Here is a 13,852-nt window from a genome sequence, read left to right as displayed (position 1 = left end):
TGATTTTCTAAGCAAGTCGTTTTTAAGTCAGGTGAAACTTGGGGTGCACAAGACAAATCAGACTCCTGAAAGGGGTGCAGAGGTCTGGAAAGGTTGAGAGCCACTGCCCTAAGTCACCTCACAGCCTGGGACGTCTTCTCGACTGACGCTCTGCAGGAAAGTTAGAGATGAAGGGCAACACCAGAGCCCAGCTTCCCATTACGGGGAGGGGGAGGACAGACTCCCCCCTGGGCCTTTCCTTGTTACAGGGACCCACCGTGGCACGGACTCTCTCTCACTCTGCAGCTTCTCAGGCTCTGCTGCTGGGAGCAGCTGCGGGGGGATAAAAGGCAGCCAGGTTCTGTCGGAGACGTGGGCCGCGGAGCTCAGATGGATCTGCCAGAAAGAAGCGGCCGTGATAGAAACAGTGCAACTGAGGATCCACATTTGCGTATCCGTCATGTGAAATACCCCCTGTTCAGTCTCCTGGGTAGGGCCCTACCAAATTCACCCATCCAGTTTGGTAAATTTCATGGTCATGAGATTTTTAAGTCTCTTAAATTTCACAGTTTTAGCTATTTCAATCTGAAATGTCACCCTGCTGTAACTGTCTGGATCCCATCAAAGAAGAGGGTCAAGGGGGATCTAAAGACTATTGGGGGAGGGGTGTCACAGGAAAGGGGGGAAGGGAGAGGGGGGACAGAGGGCCCCCCGCAACTTAGGAAAGGGGGGAAGGGGGACAGAGGGCCCCCCTCAACCCGGAAAAGGGGCGAAGGGGGACACAGGGCCCCCCCCAGCCCGGGGAAAGGGGGGAAGGGGGAAGGGGGACAGAGGGTCCCCCCCTAAGCCCGGGAAAGGGTGGAAGGGGGAAGGGGGACAGAGGGCCCCCCCCAGCCCGGGAAAGGGGGAAGGGGGACAGAGGGCCCCCTTAGCCCGGGAAAGGGGGGGAAGGGGGACAGAGGGGCCCCCCAGCCCGAGAAAGGGGCGGAAGGGGGACAGAGGGCCCCCCCCAGCCCAGGAAAGGGGGGGAAGAGGGACAGAGCGGTCCCCCCAGCCCAGGAAAGAAGGGAAAGCCCGGGAAAGGCGGAAGAGGGAGGGGGGACCAAGGACCCCCCCAGCGCGGGAAAGGGGGAAGGGGGACAGAGGGCCCTCCCCAGCCCAGGAAAGTGGGGAAGGGCAACAGAGGGGCCCCCCCAGCTCGGGAAAGGGGAGGAAGGGGGACAGAGGGGCCCCCCCAAGCCCGGGAAAGGGGGGGAAGGGTGACAGAGGGCCCCCCCAGCCCAGGAAAGGGGGGGAAGGGGGAAGGGGGACAGAGGCCCCCCCCAGCCAGGAAAAGGGGGAAGGGGGAAGGGGGACAGAGGCCCCCCCCAGCCCGGGAAAGGGGGAAGGGGGACAGAGGGCCCCCCCAGACCGGGAAAGGGGGAAGGGGGACAGACCGGCCCCCCCAGCCCGGGAAAGGGAGGGAAAGGGGATAGAGGGCTCCCGCAACCCGGGTAAGGGGGAAGGGGGAGGGGGGACAGAGGCCCTCCCCCCCGACCGGGAAAGGGGGCAAGGGGGACAGAGGGCCCCCCCGCCCGGGAAAGGGGGAAGGGTGAAGGGGGACAGAGGCCCCCCACCAGCCCTGGAAAGGGGGGAAAGGGGGACAGAGGGCCCCCCCAGCCCGGAAAAGGGGGGAATGGGGTCATAGGGCCCCCCCTCCAGGCCGGGAAAGGGGGAAGGGGGACAGAGGGGCCCCCCTGCCTGGAAAAGGTGGGAACGGAGAGGGGGGCCAGAGGGCCCCCCCAGCCCTGGAAAGGGGGGAATGGGGACAAAGGTGCCCCCCCAGACCGGGGTAGGGGGGGAAGGGGGACAGAGGGCCGCCCCAAGCATGGAGAAGGGGGGGAAAGGGGATAGAGGGCCCCCCACAGCCCAGGAAAGGAGAAGGGGGAGGGGGGACAGAGGGGACCCCTAGCCCGGGAGAGGGGGGGAAGGCAGACAGAGGGCCCCCCCCAGCCCAGGAAAGGGGGGGAAGGGGGACAGAGGGGCCCCCCCAGCTCGGGAAAGGGGGGAAGGGGGACAGAGGGCCCCCGCAGCCAGGGAAAGGGGGAAGGGGGACAGAGGCCCTCCCCCAGCCCAGGAAAGGGGGAAGAGGGACAGAGGGCCCCCCCCCAGCCCGGGAAAGGGGGAAGGGGAAGAGAGAGGCCCCCCCCCAGGCCGGGAAAGGGGGGGAAGGGGGACAGAGGGCCCCCCCAGCCAGGGAAAGGGGGAAGGGGGACAGAGGGCCCCCCCAGCCTGGGAAAGGGGGAAGGGGGAAGGGGGACAGAGCGCCCCCCCCAGCCCGGGAAAGGGGGAAGGGGGACAGAGGGGCCTGCCCCAGGCCGGGAAAGAGGGGGAAGGGGGACAGAGGGCTCCCCCCAGCCCAGGAAAGGGGGAAGGGGGAGGGGAGACAGAGCCCCCCCCCAGCCGGGGAAAGGGGGGGAAGGGGGACAGAGGCCCCCCCCAGCCCGCGTAATGAGGGAAGGGGGAAGTGGGACAGAGGGCCCCCCCCAGCCCGGGAAAGGGGGAAGGGGGACAGAGGGCCCCCCCAACCCGGGAAGGGGGAAGGGGGACAAAGGGCCCCCCCCAGCCCGGGAAAGGGGGAAGGGGGACAGAGGGTCCCCCCCAGCCCGGGAAAGGGGGAAGGGGGACAGAGGGCCTCCCCCAGCCCGGGAAAGGGGGGGAAGGGGGACAGAGGGCCCCCCCCAACCCCAGGAAAGTGGCCAACCCCCAGTGACCAAAAATCACAAGTCAGAGCCCCCCAAAACCATCAGATTGGCTGAAACAAGATGAGATTTTGAAAACAACTGTGGGTTCTGTTCTTGATCTCCTGGTGGTGGAGCCTTTAGGGGTCACCTTTTCAAGCTTTTCTCCCCATCCAGGAGGGCTAGAACAAGAAAAACTTCTGACAAAAATGGCCAACCCCGCCAAAATCTTCAAACAGAATCAGAAAAAATTAGTCCAGAATTGTTGAAAACAGAACAATTTTTGGTTTTTGAATTTTCCAAGAAGACAGTGAATGTTTTTTATTAAAGCCGACACTTTCCACAAAAGGTTGCCTTGAATCAAACACCCAATTTTTCCTAAAAAAAAAAGTCAATTGAACCATTTCAGTGGTTCTCAAACTTTTGTCCTGGTGACCCCTTCCACACAGCAAGCCTCTGAGTGCAACCCCCCGTTATAAATTAAAAACCACTTTAATATATTTAACACTGTTATAATGGTTGGAGATGAAGCAGGGTTTGGGGGTGGAGGCTAACAGCTCGTCACCCCCCATGTAATAACCTCACGACCTCCAGTTTGAGGACCCCTGGACTACACTGAGCATGGGCAGGAATCTGAAATCAGTTAAACAGCAGAGAATACAGACTAACACGGCTGTTACTCTGAAACCTGTCATAATTCTTGACATCTGATTTGTGTCCATTTATTCTTTTACGAAGAGACTGTCCATTTTGGCCAATGTACATGGCAGAGGGGCATTGCTGGCACATGATGGCATATATCACATTGGTAGGGAAGGAGCTGTCCCTGCCCCACTGTTCCTCAGACGTTCTTGTTAACTGCTGGAAATGGCCCACCTTGATTATCACTACAAAAGGTTTTCTTCCCTCCCCCCCTTCTCCTGCTGGTAATAGCTCATCTGTAGTGAGTGTGTATAACACCCATTTTTTCACGTTCTGTGTGTATATAAATCTCCTCACTGTATTTTCCACTGAATGCATCCGATGAAGTGAAGTGAAGTGCATCCAACTATACTCTAAGCCCAGCAGAAGAATCTGTCCTATCTCGGGGCCTCTCCTTCTGCCCCTGCACTTATTCCCTTCACCTGGGGATAGGTTCAGTTGAGCTACTACCCCTTTCATGGCCATCTCACCCTGGGACAGCCTGAAAGTGGAAACCTGTGCTCAAACAGGAACTGTTTGCTAGGAAAGGTGCTGAAGACACAATGGAAGAGGAAATCCTTTGGACTGGATTGAAATTATTCCAAAGGAAAGTGAATGAGAGAAAATGTCCAGCCTTACCCTCTGAGCGAAAGAAAAGAATTAAGGTCAGAAAGGACCATTCTGTCCATCTTCTGTGTAACACAGGCCCTAGTACGTCACCGAGTGCTTCCTCCAGAAAACCTACAACATGGGACTGAGCCAGAGCTGGAAAGACATCTCCATGCATTAGAGCCAGCTGGTCAGAAACAATCTTTCTTCCGCAGTGACGTGAAGTTAAAGGACATGGAGACAAAGAAAACCTCGCCTCGGGTTGTTGCTGGAGCTGAAGCAGAGAGGCCAGGACAAACACGGCTAGGGCCCAGGACTGACTATCAGCAGATCTGCCGTTTTCTATTCCTGGCTTTTTGACCATGAGCGAATCTCTTTGCTTCTCTGTGCCTCAGTTTCCACGACTATAAAATAAAGCTAATCAAGGTTCTGTTTTTTTCTCTCCTCTTTTTCAAGGCGGGACACTTAGATACATTTGGGGCCTGTCTACGCTACCGGTCTAGAGTGTCTTTGTAAGCTGACGACCCCCACATCTTGTTCAGCAGCTCTGGATAACACAAGCTCCTACGTTTGTTCTGTGCTTAGCCCCTATGGCACAGGAGGGCGGGGCGGCCTTTTCTCACTGTGCTGTGTGGCGCAGGTTCTGGGCACTAGGGATATGAAGAGGCTCTCAAGGACTAATTCTTGAAAATAAATATCAATGAACTGCAACCCAAATAAAAAATCACTGCTGCTAACATTGGTGGGTGATCAAATAGCAGAAGAGTGGTAACTAATGATGAGGACAGGGCAGTCACACAGAGAAATTGAATCCCTTGATAAGCTGGACCCATTCAAAGAAAACAAGTTTGAAAAGAACCAAAGGAAGGGTCCTATAGCTAGCGACAAAGCATGCAGGCCACACCTACAGAGTGGGGAAGTGTATCCAGGAAAGCACTGACTGTGAAGAGGATTTCGGGGCCATGCTGGGCAAGCCATTCAACATGAGCACCCAGAGTGATGCTGTGGTGAACGGGGCTAAAGCCATCATTAGATGTATGAAAAGAGCAGTGAGGTGCAGAGGGAGGTGACACACCATGAGGAAGACTGATCATGGAATACTGCATCCAGTTTTGGCGTCCACCTTTGAAAAAAGATTTTGAAATATTGGAGATGGGGCAGCAAAAAGCAACGAAACGTTTTGAGGGCTGGAGAAAAATGCCTGCGAATGAGCTATTGAAAGAGCTCAGCCTGTTTAGATGATAAAAAAGATCGGGAGGTGACGTCATTGAAGTGTTGAAGTGACTTCATGGAGAGAAAATATCGGGTAGGAAAGGGCTCATTAATCTAGCAGAGAAAAGCATAACAAGACCCAGTGGCTGGAAACTCAAAAGAGACCAATTCGTATTCGAAAGAGGGCACACATATTCAACAGTGAGGATGAATCACCAAAGGAAGAAACTAGAAAGGGAAGTGGTGGGAATTCCCCACCTCTTGATGTCTTCTAATGAAGACTAGATGCCTTTCTGGAACGTGTGTAGTCAAAAACTAGCTCCTATGCTCTCCAGAAAGCATGTGATATGCAGGGGGTCGGATGACATGCTCTAATTGTCTCTTCTGTCCATAAAGTCTGCTAATTTATGAAAAACTGAGCGCAGCATGGGGAGAAGCCTCTGATGTTTTACTGTGTTTGGCTTGAGCCCACAATGAACGCTCATTGAGAGGGGTGATCCAGGGGAAGCAGCTCAAACATCCAATGTAGCTGGACAGGGGCAGGACATCAGCACTGCAGGGGAGGGGTGGGTGTGGCAGTGACATCACAAGGGCCTTTGGCAGGACCTCAGCCTATTGGACAAAGGTGGTGGGGAGGCGATGACCTCACAGAGAGATCTTGACATCAGCCAGGCAGGACAGGGGTGCAGGACAGGGGCAACCTCGGAGAGCCCTGTGGCTTTGCTTCAGCACGTCTCCTTCTCGAGGTCTCTCCTGGAGGACTGAGAGAGCATTCACTTTCACATTCGTGAGCGCAAGGAGGACCCTCTTCGGAGTTTTCTCCTTTTCTTGTAGTGGTTTTGCTTGAAAACAGACGTCCCTGTATAGAAGGTAAGAGCCTCGGAGAGGTTTGGAACCTGTTCAGTCTGATCCATGAGGTGCCGGCTGATTTTTAGGAATGGAAAACCCTAGATTGTGGGGGAAGCATTTTATTTCCGACCTAGGACTTTGTCCCTTAGAATTACTGGGGACATTGGGGTTTCTCCTTTTTGTTTTCCCTTTTCCTGTCTCTCCCTCCTTTCTTGTCTTCTCTTGCATCTTTGTCCTTTTCCCCTGCTTTCCTTTCACCACCAGGACCTGTCTGTGCGTCGGGAGTTGGGGACGGAGGGGGGGCGGGGGGGGTTGTACTCCAACTCTCATTGCGGGAGGCCCTCCCAAAGACATGTGGCTGGAATGGTGCTCTAAGAGCGACTCCCTCCGGTGGTGACCCGGGACATCTGGTGAGAACTCTCAGCTTTCTGCTTCTCAGAGTCTCAATGCTGATTGAGGGAGCTTGGGGCTATTGTGAGGGAGGAGGCTCAGGTCCTTGTTACCCTCTTTTAAGACCAAGGAAATAGGCCGTAACCAAATATGTATTTGATTGCTCTTGCCGCTTTTCTCCATTCATTGTCTTTGAGTAATTCACGATTCTCTCTCTAATGGGCTAGTTCTTCTCAAATACTTACTAAATAAGTATTTGATCCAGGGTCTCTCACTGGCGCATCGCAAGCTGCTGACCCCATTCACACCGTTCAGATACGCGCAGTCTCCTTCTCCTATTGGAAACCTGCAAGAGAGAAGCCAGGGAGCTGGTGTCAGGCAGGAGTTGGACATTTCCCATCAGTCACAGGCAGGGAGAGACGCTCTCGCACAGTGCAGGGAGCTGCTGCACTCACAGCCCCTCACGATTCCCCTTCCTGCACCTGCCACAGGCCCCAGCTAGAAAGGGGGCAGTGGGGCAGCAAGGCCAGGAAAGGTTCGAAGATCAACTGACCTCCATGGAGCATTTATGCTAGGTGGGTATTAACCCAGGTCCTACTCTCCCCCGCGCCCCCCCCCGGCCCAGCTGGGTCTGGATGGGCCCCTGCAGGCCCAACCCACCCAAACTGCCCCGGGCGCAGGTTCCAGGTGACTCTCAGCGTGGCGAGGAGCAGCAGTAACGCCGCACAGAGGAGCTGGGTCCAGGGCTCCCTGGACAGTTTACATCAGCTCTCAGGCCAGAGGCCTGTCAGGACAGGCTGCATTGCAGGGGGCGGCTGGAGTGAAATGCCAGCAGCACAAACCCAGCAGCCATGGGGTGACCCCAGCCACTCACACAGAGCTTCCCGTGAGAGCTGGAGGCCAGCGCTTCCCACCTGGGAACAGGGTGGGATCCAGGCCCACAGGCAAATCCTCCCCCATGGTCCCATCCTGGCTACTCAGAGTAGTCATGTGCTGGGCTGGGAGGAGGCCCAGCACTACTCTCTGGGCAGGCCGGGATCTCCCTGCCCTCAGGCCACCAGCCTCTGGCTCGGGGTGAGATCTGTCCCAGAGAAGGGAGAGCCCAGCCCAAAGCCACCTGAGCAGATGGCTGTGGGTGGCTCCCCCACCAGCATCACCCCAGAAGAGCTCTGATGGGATGGCAATGATGCACCCAGAGCCTTCTGCTGGGGTGGGCGCCCGCAGGGTGGCAGATTTCAGGGTTAACTCCCCACTGAGATGCCTGTTTACCCAGTTCCTGTAAATTGACGTCACATTAGCTATCCTCCAGTCATCGGGTACAGAAGCGGATTTCAATGATAGGTTACAGACTACAGTTAGTAGTCCTGCTATTTCACCTTTGAGTTCCTGGTTCTGGTGACTTGTTACTGTTTAGTTTCTCAATTTGTTCCAAAACCTCCTCTAATGACACCTCCATCTGGGACAGTTCCTCAGATTTGTCACCTAAAAAGGACGGCTCAGGTTTGGGAATCTCCCTCACACACTCAGCCATGAAGACTGCTGCAAAGAATTCATTTAGTTTCTCTGCAATGGCATGGTGCCAGCTGCGGTGTGGACAGACCCCAAACAGGCCTGCTAACAGATGGGCTCATGATGCTGTTGGGGACACTGGGGCATGGCCACTAGGTAACTCGAGGGGATGGAAGACCACGAGTGTCGATGAAGCCCCCTCGCACCAGGCCCAGGTGTCCTTGGCCCCCCCCTCCCGCCTGGAGGCACTCGCAGCAGCTCTGCGTACTAGGCCCAAGTGTCCTTGCCCCCCCCCCCCCCCCCCCCCCGCCTGGAGGCAGACACAGCAGTTCTGCTGAGAATCTGCAACAATATGCTGCAGAGTCAGACTGCCTGAAACTAAGCAACGCCAAACAAGGCAGATATGGAAGAACAATGCTGAATAAAGCAGCTTTATGTATAGTTTAACAAATGATACAGAGAATCAGGGAACTAGCTGGGAACTGGATTGGGTGGCTATATGGATACTTGGGGCAGCTTGCTATTGGATAAGTATGCTGGGGAAAAGGATGTATAAAAGCCTGTGTAACTTCCTGCTCTGTGTACAGGATTTGAAATTCAAATCTCCCTGTACCTATTTGAAGCTTCAAATAAACTTTTCTGCTTCTCCACCCCGTTGTGATTATTGGGTGTAGCACACCAGGTAACGAACCAACTCAAGCTGTTGTTCAGCTTCTCAGCACTGGGTGCCGGCAACAGCTTTTGGCGTCCCTGGGTGGGCCAGAGGCTGCAATTTAGCCTTGCCCGGACCCCTCCTGGAGGTCGAGGATTGCGGCGAGAACCGACGCCCAGCGCGCACCGGTGAGTTCACCGGGGCCTTGGAGGAGACGCGATTTGATCGACCCCCGGAGGGCACAACGGTGCAACGCACTCATATAGTGGAGAAGCAGTTGTGGACGGCGGTGAAGAACCGGCCCCTTAGACATGGGGGAGGAGCAGCTGCAGGCCACGGTGAAGAACCGGTCCCTTGGATAAGGTAGGAACCTTTTGAAATCCGGATTGTATGCTCTGTTGGAACCTGGGGACGCCCAGAGTTACCCTGTAGGTATGGGACAGGAACAGAGCTCAGGGGTTAGGGCACGGTGTACGCCCCTAGAGTGCATTCTAGCAAACTGGAAGGTATTTGGTGCGGATCCAATGACTAAGAGCCAATTAAAATGATTCTGTACAGTTGACTGGCCTCAATATCAACTAGAGGACCAGGAGTGGTGGCCACCAGGAGGGTAAATTAATTACAACACGATCCTCCAATTAGTTTTGTTTTGTCAGTGAATGGGTAAATGGAATGAACATATGTATGTGCAGTTGTTTCTGACTTTATGTACTCGACCAGATATTTTACAGCACTGTAATCTGACTCCGACTGGTTCGGTAGCAGCTAATGTTAGTCCCCAGACCCCCACCCCCACTGTAATGGCAGAGCCGGTGTCCCCTTCGGTCCCTACACCCACACCTTGTAAGTCCCCCGAGCAGACCACAGGTGGGATCCAAATGATGAAAGGGATATGACCCGCCTTACCTCCTATAAGGAGTTGCTTTTGCATGAACTCCGTCACTCGGCTGTCCGACATAATAATTGGGCAAAGCCATATGAAGTAATGCAGGATTTAAAAGAAAGCCCAGGGGCCTTTCTACAGCGTATTCAGGACACCATTCGACAGAACACTAATGCAGACCCCGATGATCAGGCAACTGAGTCAATTATTAAGGGAATTTTTACGAGCAGAGCAGCCCCTGATATTAAGAGAAAGTTACAAAAAAAGGAGGATTTAATGGGTATGACCATGGCACAAATCTTAGAGACTGCAAACCGAGCTTATAGTGTGAGAGAGACAGAGAAGGAGAGAAAGCAAGTGAGATTGATGGTAACAGCGGTACAGGCTGGCACTAAGAGAAGAGGCCGGGGAGGAAGGAGCCGTGGACGCGACCGTCCGGGCTCGCAGGAGAGACGACTGGGTCGCAACCAGTGTGCCCTGTGTCGACAGGAGGGACACTGGAAAAATGAGTGCCCAAAGAGGAAAGAAAAGGGGGGTGCCCCTATGATGGCGATGGCGGAGCAGGAATAGGGGTGTCAGGGGAGACGGACCACCCTACCCCTGGAACCCCGAGTAAAGATGTGGCTGGGAAGCTCAGAAATAGATTTTTTAGTGGACTCTGGAGCGGCCCGAACTGCCATAAATCAGCCTCTTCAGTTGCCAGTAGCAGATTCCCTTACTGTGGTGGGAGCCACAGGCAGGGACACCAAGTGCCCAGTGTATGCCCCAGCGGAATGCGCTTTGGGAAACAGGACTATATCCCACAAGCTGGTATCCCTCCCTGAGTGTCCAACACCTCTGCTGGGACGGGATCTGCTTTGTCACCTCGGTGCCACCCTGCATTTTACTGAGGACGAAATAACCCTTACCTTACCCCCTGAGAATGCATGGATCATGACCCTTGCAGTTGAGCCCTCAGCCATGCAAGCCCCAGAATGGAGCCCGTGGGAAGACCAGGTGTACCCCCTCGTGTGGGCATCAGGGATTCCAGGAAAGGCCACCCATCAGACCCCCATTACTATTCAGCTCATACCAGGGAAAGGCCCAGTGCAAGTAAAACAGTATCCAATCAAGAGGGAAGCCAGAGAAGGTTTACAGGAAACTATAGATCGATTCCTAATGTATGGTATTCTCCGGGAATGTCAGTCAGCCTGGAACACTCCCATTCTACCCGTACAGAAGCCTGATGGCACATATCGGCTGGTACAGGACCTAAGGGCAGTCAATGAACGGGTTAAGACTCTGCACCCTCTTGTCCCTAACCCGTACACCTTATTGGCTTCTATAGGGGGACAGTATACCCATTTTTCAGTCCTTGATCTGAAAGATGCTTTCTTTACCATCCCAGTTGCCACCCCGTCACAGGAGATCTTCTCCTTCGAGTGGGAGGACCGAAAAAAGGGTTAAAAAGCAACTTTGCTGGACAGTGTTGGCCCAGGGATTTAAAAACTCCCCCACCCTCTTTGGCCAGGCTCTGGCCACGCACCTAGAGGAGTGGGATAATGAGGAGGCTCTCCTTCTGCAGTATGTAGATGATTTGTTAATTGCCACTGTGGGCCAAACCCCCTGCCTTAAAGCCATCATGAGCCTCCTGAATTTTACTGGACTCCGGGGATATCGGGTAGCACGGAGTAAGGCTCAAATTGCCCTCCCAGAGGTACGGTACCTCGGGTTTCAAATACGGCAAGGGGAGCGACAGCTTTCAAGCAAAAGAAAGGAAGCTATCTGTCAAGTTCCTCTCCAAGTAATTGTAAGTGGCTCAGGGCATTTCTGGGTATGGCAGGCTTTTGCAGGATATGGATCCCAGAGTTTGGACTGTGGGCTAAACCCCTGTACGACTGTGTAAAAGAAGCAGATCATGGCCCCTTCTGTTGGACCCCAGAGGCTGACAGGGCATTTAAAATCCTGAAAAGAAAATTGATGGAAGCCCCGGCTCTGGGCCTGCCGGATCTCTCTAAGCCGTTTCAGTTGTATGTACATGAACGAAGGGGGGTGGCCCTAGGAGTGCTCACACAGCTGTTAGGAGCATGGAGACGTCCGGTGGCTTATTTTTCTAAGCAATTGGATCAGGTTGCAAAGGGTTGGCCGGCATGTTTACGGGCGGTCGCAGCTACTGCCCTAGTGCTTGAGGAAGCTGAAAGAAGAAAAAAGAAAAGGAGTACTTGTGGCACCTTAGAGACTAACCAGTTTATTTGAGCATGAGCTTTCGTGAGCTACAGCTCACTTCATCGGATGCATAGCATATCGTGGAAACTGCAGAAGACATTATATACACACAGAGACCATGAAACAAAACTTCCTCCCACCCCACTCTCGAGAAGCTAACATTGGGAGGGGTTATGCAAATCTATACTCCCCATATGGTCCGAGCCGTATTGGATGCAAAGGGAGGGCTTTGGCTCACCCAGGCTCGGATTGCTCGGTACCAGGCTAAGCTGTTAGAGAACTCTGAAGTCACCTTACAGCCTTGCCCCTCCCTTAACCCAGCCACTCTCTTGCCAGAAACAGAGGAACAGAAACATGACTGTTTAGAGATCATAGATGTCCAGTACTCCAGCCGTCCGGATTTAAAGGATGTGCCCCTCCCAAATGCAGATTATGAGTGGTACACTGATGGTAGCAGTACTGTAATGGATGGGCAAAGGAGGGCGGGTTATGCTGTTCTGACCCTCCATGACACTGTGGAAGCCGAAGGTTTCCCTGCTGGGACCTCTGCCCAGCTTGCCGAACGGATAGCCCTGACCCGTGCACTTGAACTGTCAAAAGGAAAGCGGGTCAACATTTTTACTGATTCAAAGTATGCTTTTGGTGTGCTGCATGCTCATGCTGGCCTATGGAAGCAAAGGGGAAAGCTGACACCCCAAGGCTCCCCAGTCAAGTACGGGCCCCAAATCCTCCGGCTCCTAGAAGCCGTACAACTTCCCTCGGAAGTGGCGGTGGTACATTGTAAAGCCCATCAAAGGGAGGATCAAGATGTGGCTAGAGGTAACGCCCGGGCAGATAGAGAGGCTAAGCATGCTGCCACCCTGCCATCCCCTCAGACTGAGAACGCCCATATGCATGCCCTTATCCCATCGGTAGGGGAGCTTCCAACCCCCCAGTACTCTGGGGAGGAGAGACAGCTAACTGACAAACTCGGTCTCCGGGAAAAGGAGGGATGGCTCCATAGAAGGGAAGGTCCTCTTACCAAAGGGCCTAATCCGGCCAGTGCTGCAGAAACTACATCAAACCACTCATGCTGGCAGGGAAGCACTTATCCAACTAATGGGAAAATACTTTATCACTTCCGGACTCCGACCCCTGGCTGCCCAGGTACAAGCGGACTGCTTAGTCTGCCAAAAGAATAACCCCCGACCGGGACGTCCTGTGCCACCAGCTGCCCTAGAACCCACTCCGGGCCCTGGACAAGTGTGGCAAATAGACTTTACTGAGTTTCCCCGGACCCAAGTGTTCAAATATCTCCTTGTTATAGTGGATCGGTTCAGCGGATGGCCAGAAGCCTTCCCATGCCGTAACTGCACTGCCAGAACAGGGGCCCTCAAGTTTGTTAAGGAGATCATTCCTCGCTTTGGACTCCCCCGTGGATGGAATCTGACAACGGGACACACTTCATGTCAAAAATCATTCAAAACATCTCACATGCCTTACAGATCCCCTCCATACGCCCTGAAGACCGCAAGCTAGTGGGGTAGTGGAGAGTACCAATCAGACCCTTAAACGGCATCTCTCAAAAGTGTGCCAAGAAGCCTCACTGCGATGGCCTGATTCTTTGCCCCTCGTCCTACTCCGTATCCGTGTTCTCCCAAAGGGTAAATTAGGGCTCAGTCCCTTTAAAATTATGTTTGGAAGGGCATGGCCTATGAATGCCACCCCGGTTCTGTCAGGGGAATGGGAGTTGGGTAATGGTTTTTTGTCACAGTATATGTGTTCCCTGTCTGCTGTTCTTTTGTCTCTTCACAGGTATACCAAGGATTCCCAGCCTCTCCCCTTGGACTCTCCCGTCCACTCCTTACAGCCTGGTGGCTCTGTGCTTGTTTGCACCTGGAAAGACGAGCCTCTCCAGGAAAAGTGGAAAGGACCCTATACCGTCCTGCTGATCTCCCATACAGCGGCAAAGATGGAGAGACACAAGAACTGGATCCATCACTCTCATCTGAAGGCAGTGCCCGCCCCCTCGTCAGCAGAACAGTGGACCGTCCAACCTGCTGACTCCTCATCTAGTGACAATCTCGGGCTAAAGCTACTGTTTAAAAGACACAAATAGCGGGCACCTTAATGCTAAAATGGACCCACCCAGGTACTGAAGACCCTGGGTTGGAAAGACTCTGG

General features: G+C 54.1%; 1 long non-coding RNA gene across 1 annotated transcript; it reads left to right on the top strand.

Moving 5' to 3' along the window:
• The first annotated feature begins 8,760 nt into the window (after positions 1-8,760).
• Positions 8,761-13,514, top strand: LOC122462984. Its single transcript, XR_006285904.1, has 2 exons — positions 8,761-8,964; positions 13,484-13,514. It is a non-coding gene; the product is annotated as an uncharacterized LOC122462984 (long non-coding RNA).
• Positions 13,515-13,852: the final 338 nt, after the last annotated feature.

Source organism: Chelonia mydas, chromosome 14 (assembly GCF_015237465.2).
Source record: "Chelonia mydas isolate rCheMyd1 chromosome 14, rCheMyd1.pri.v2, whole genome shotgun sequence".
NCBI lineage: Eukaryota > Metazoa > Chordata > Testudines > Cheloniidae > Chelonia > Chelonia mydas.
The sequence above is the reverse complement of the archived record's forward strand: the minus strand, read 5'-3'. Positions and strand labels throughout refer to the sequence as shown.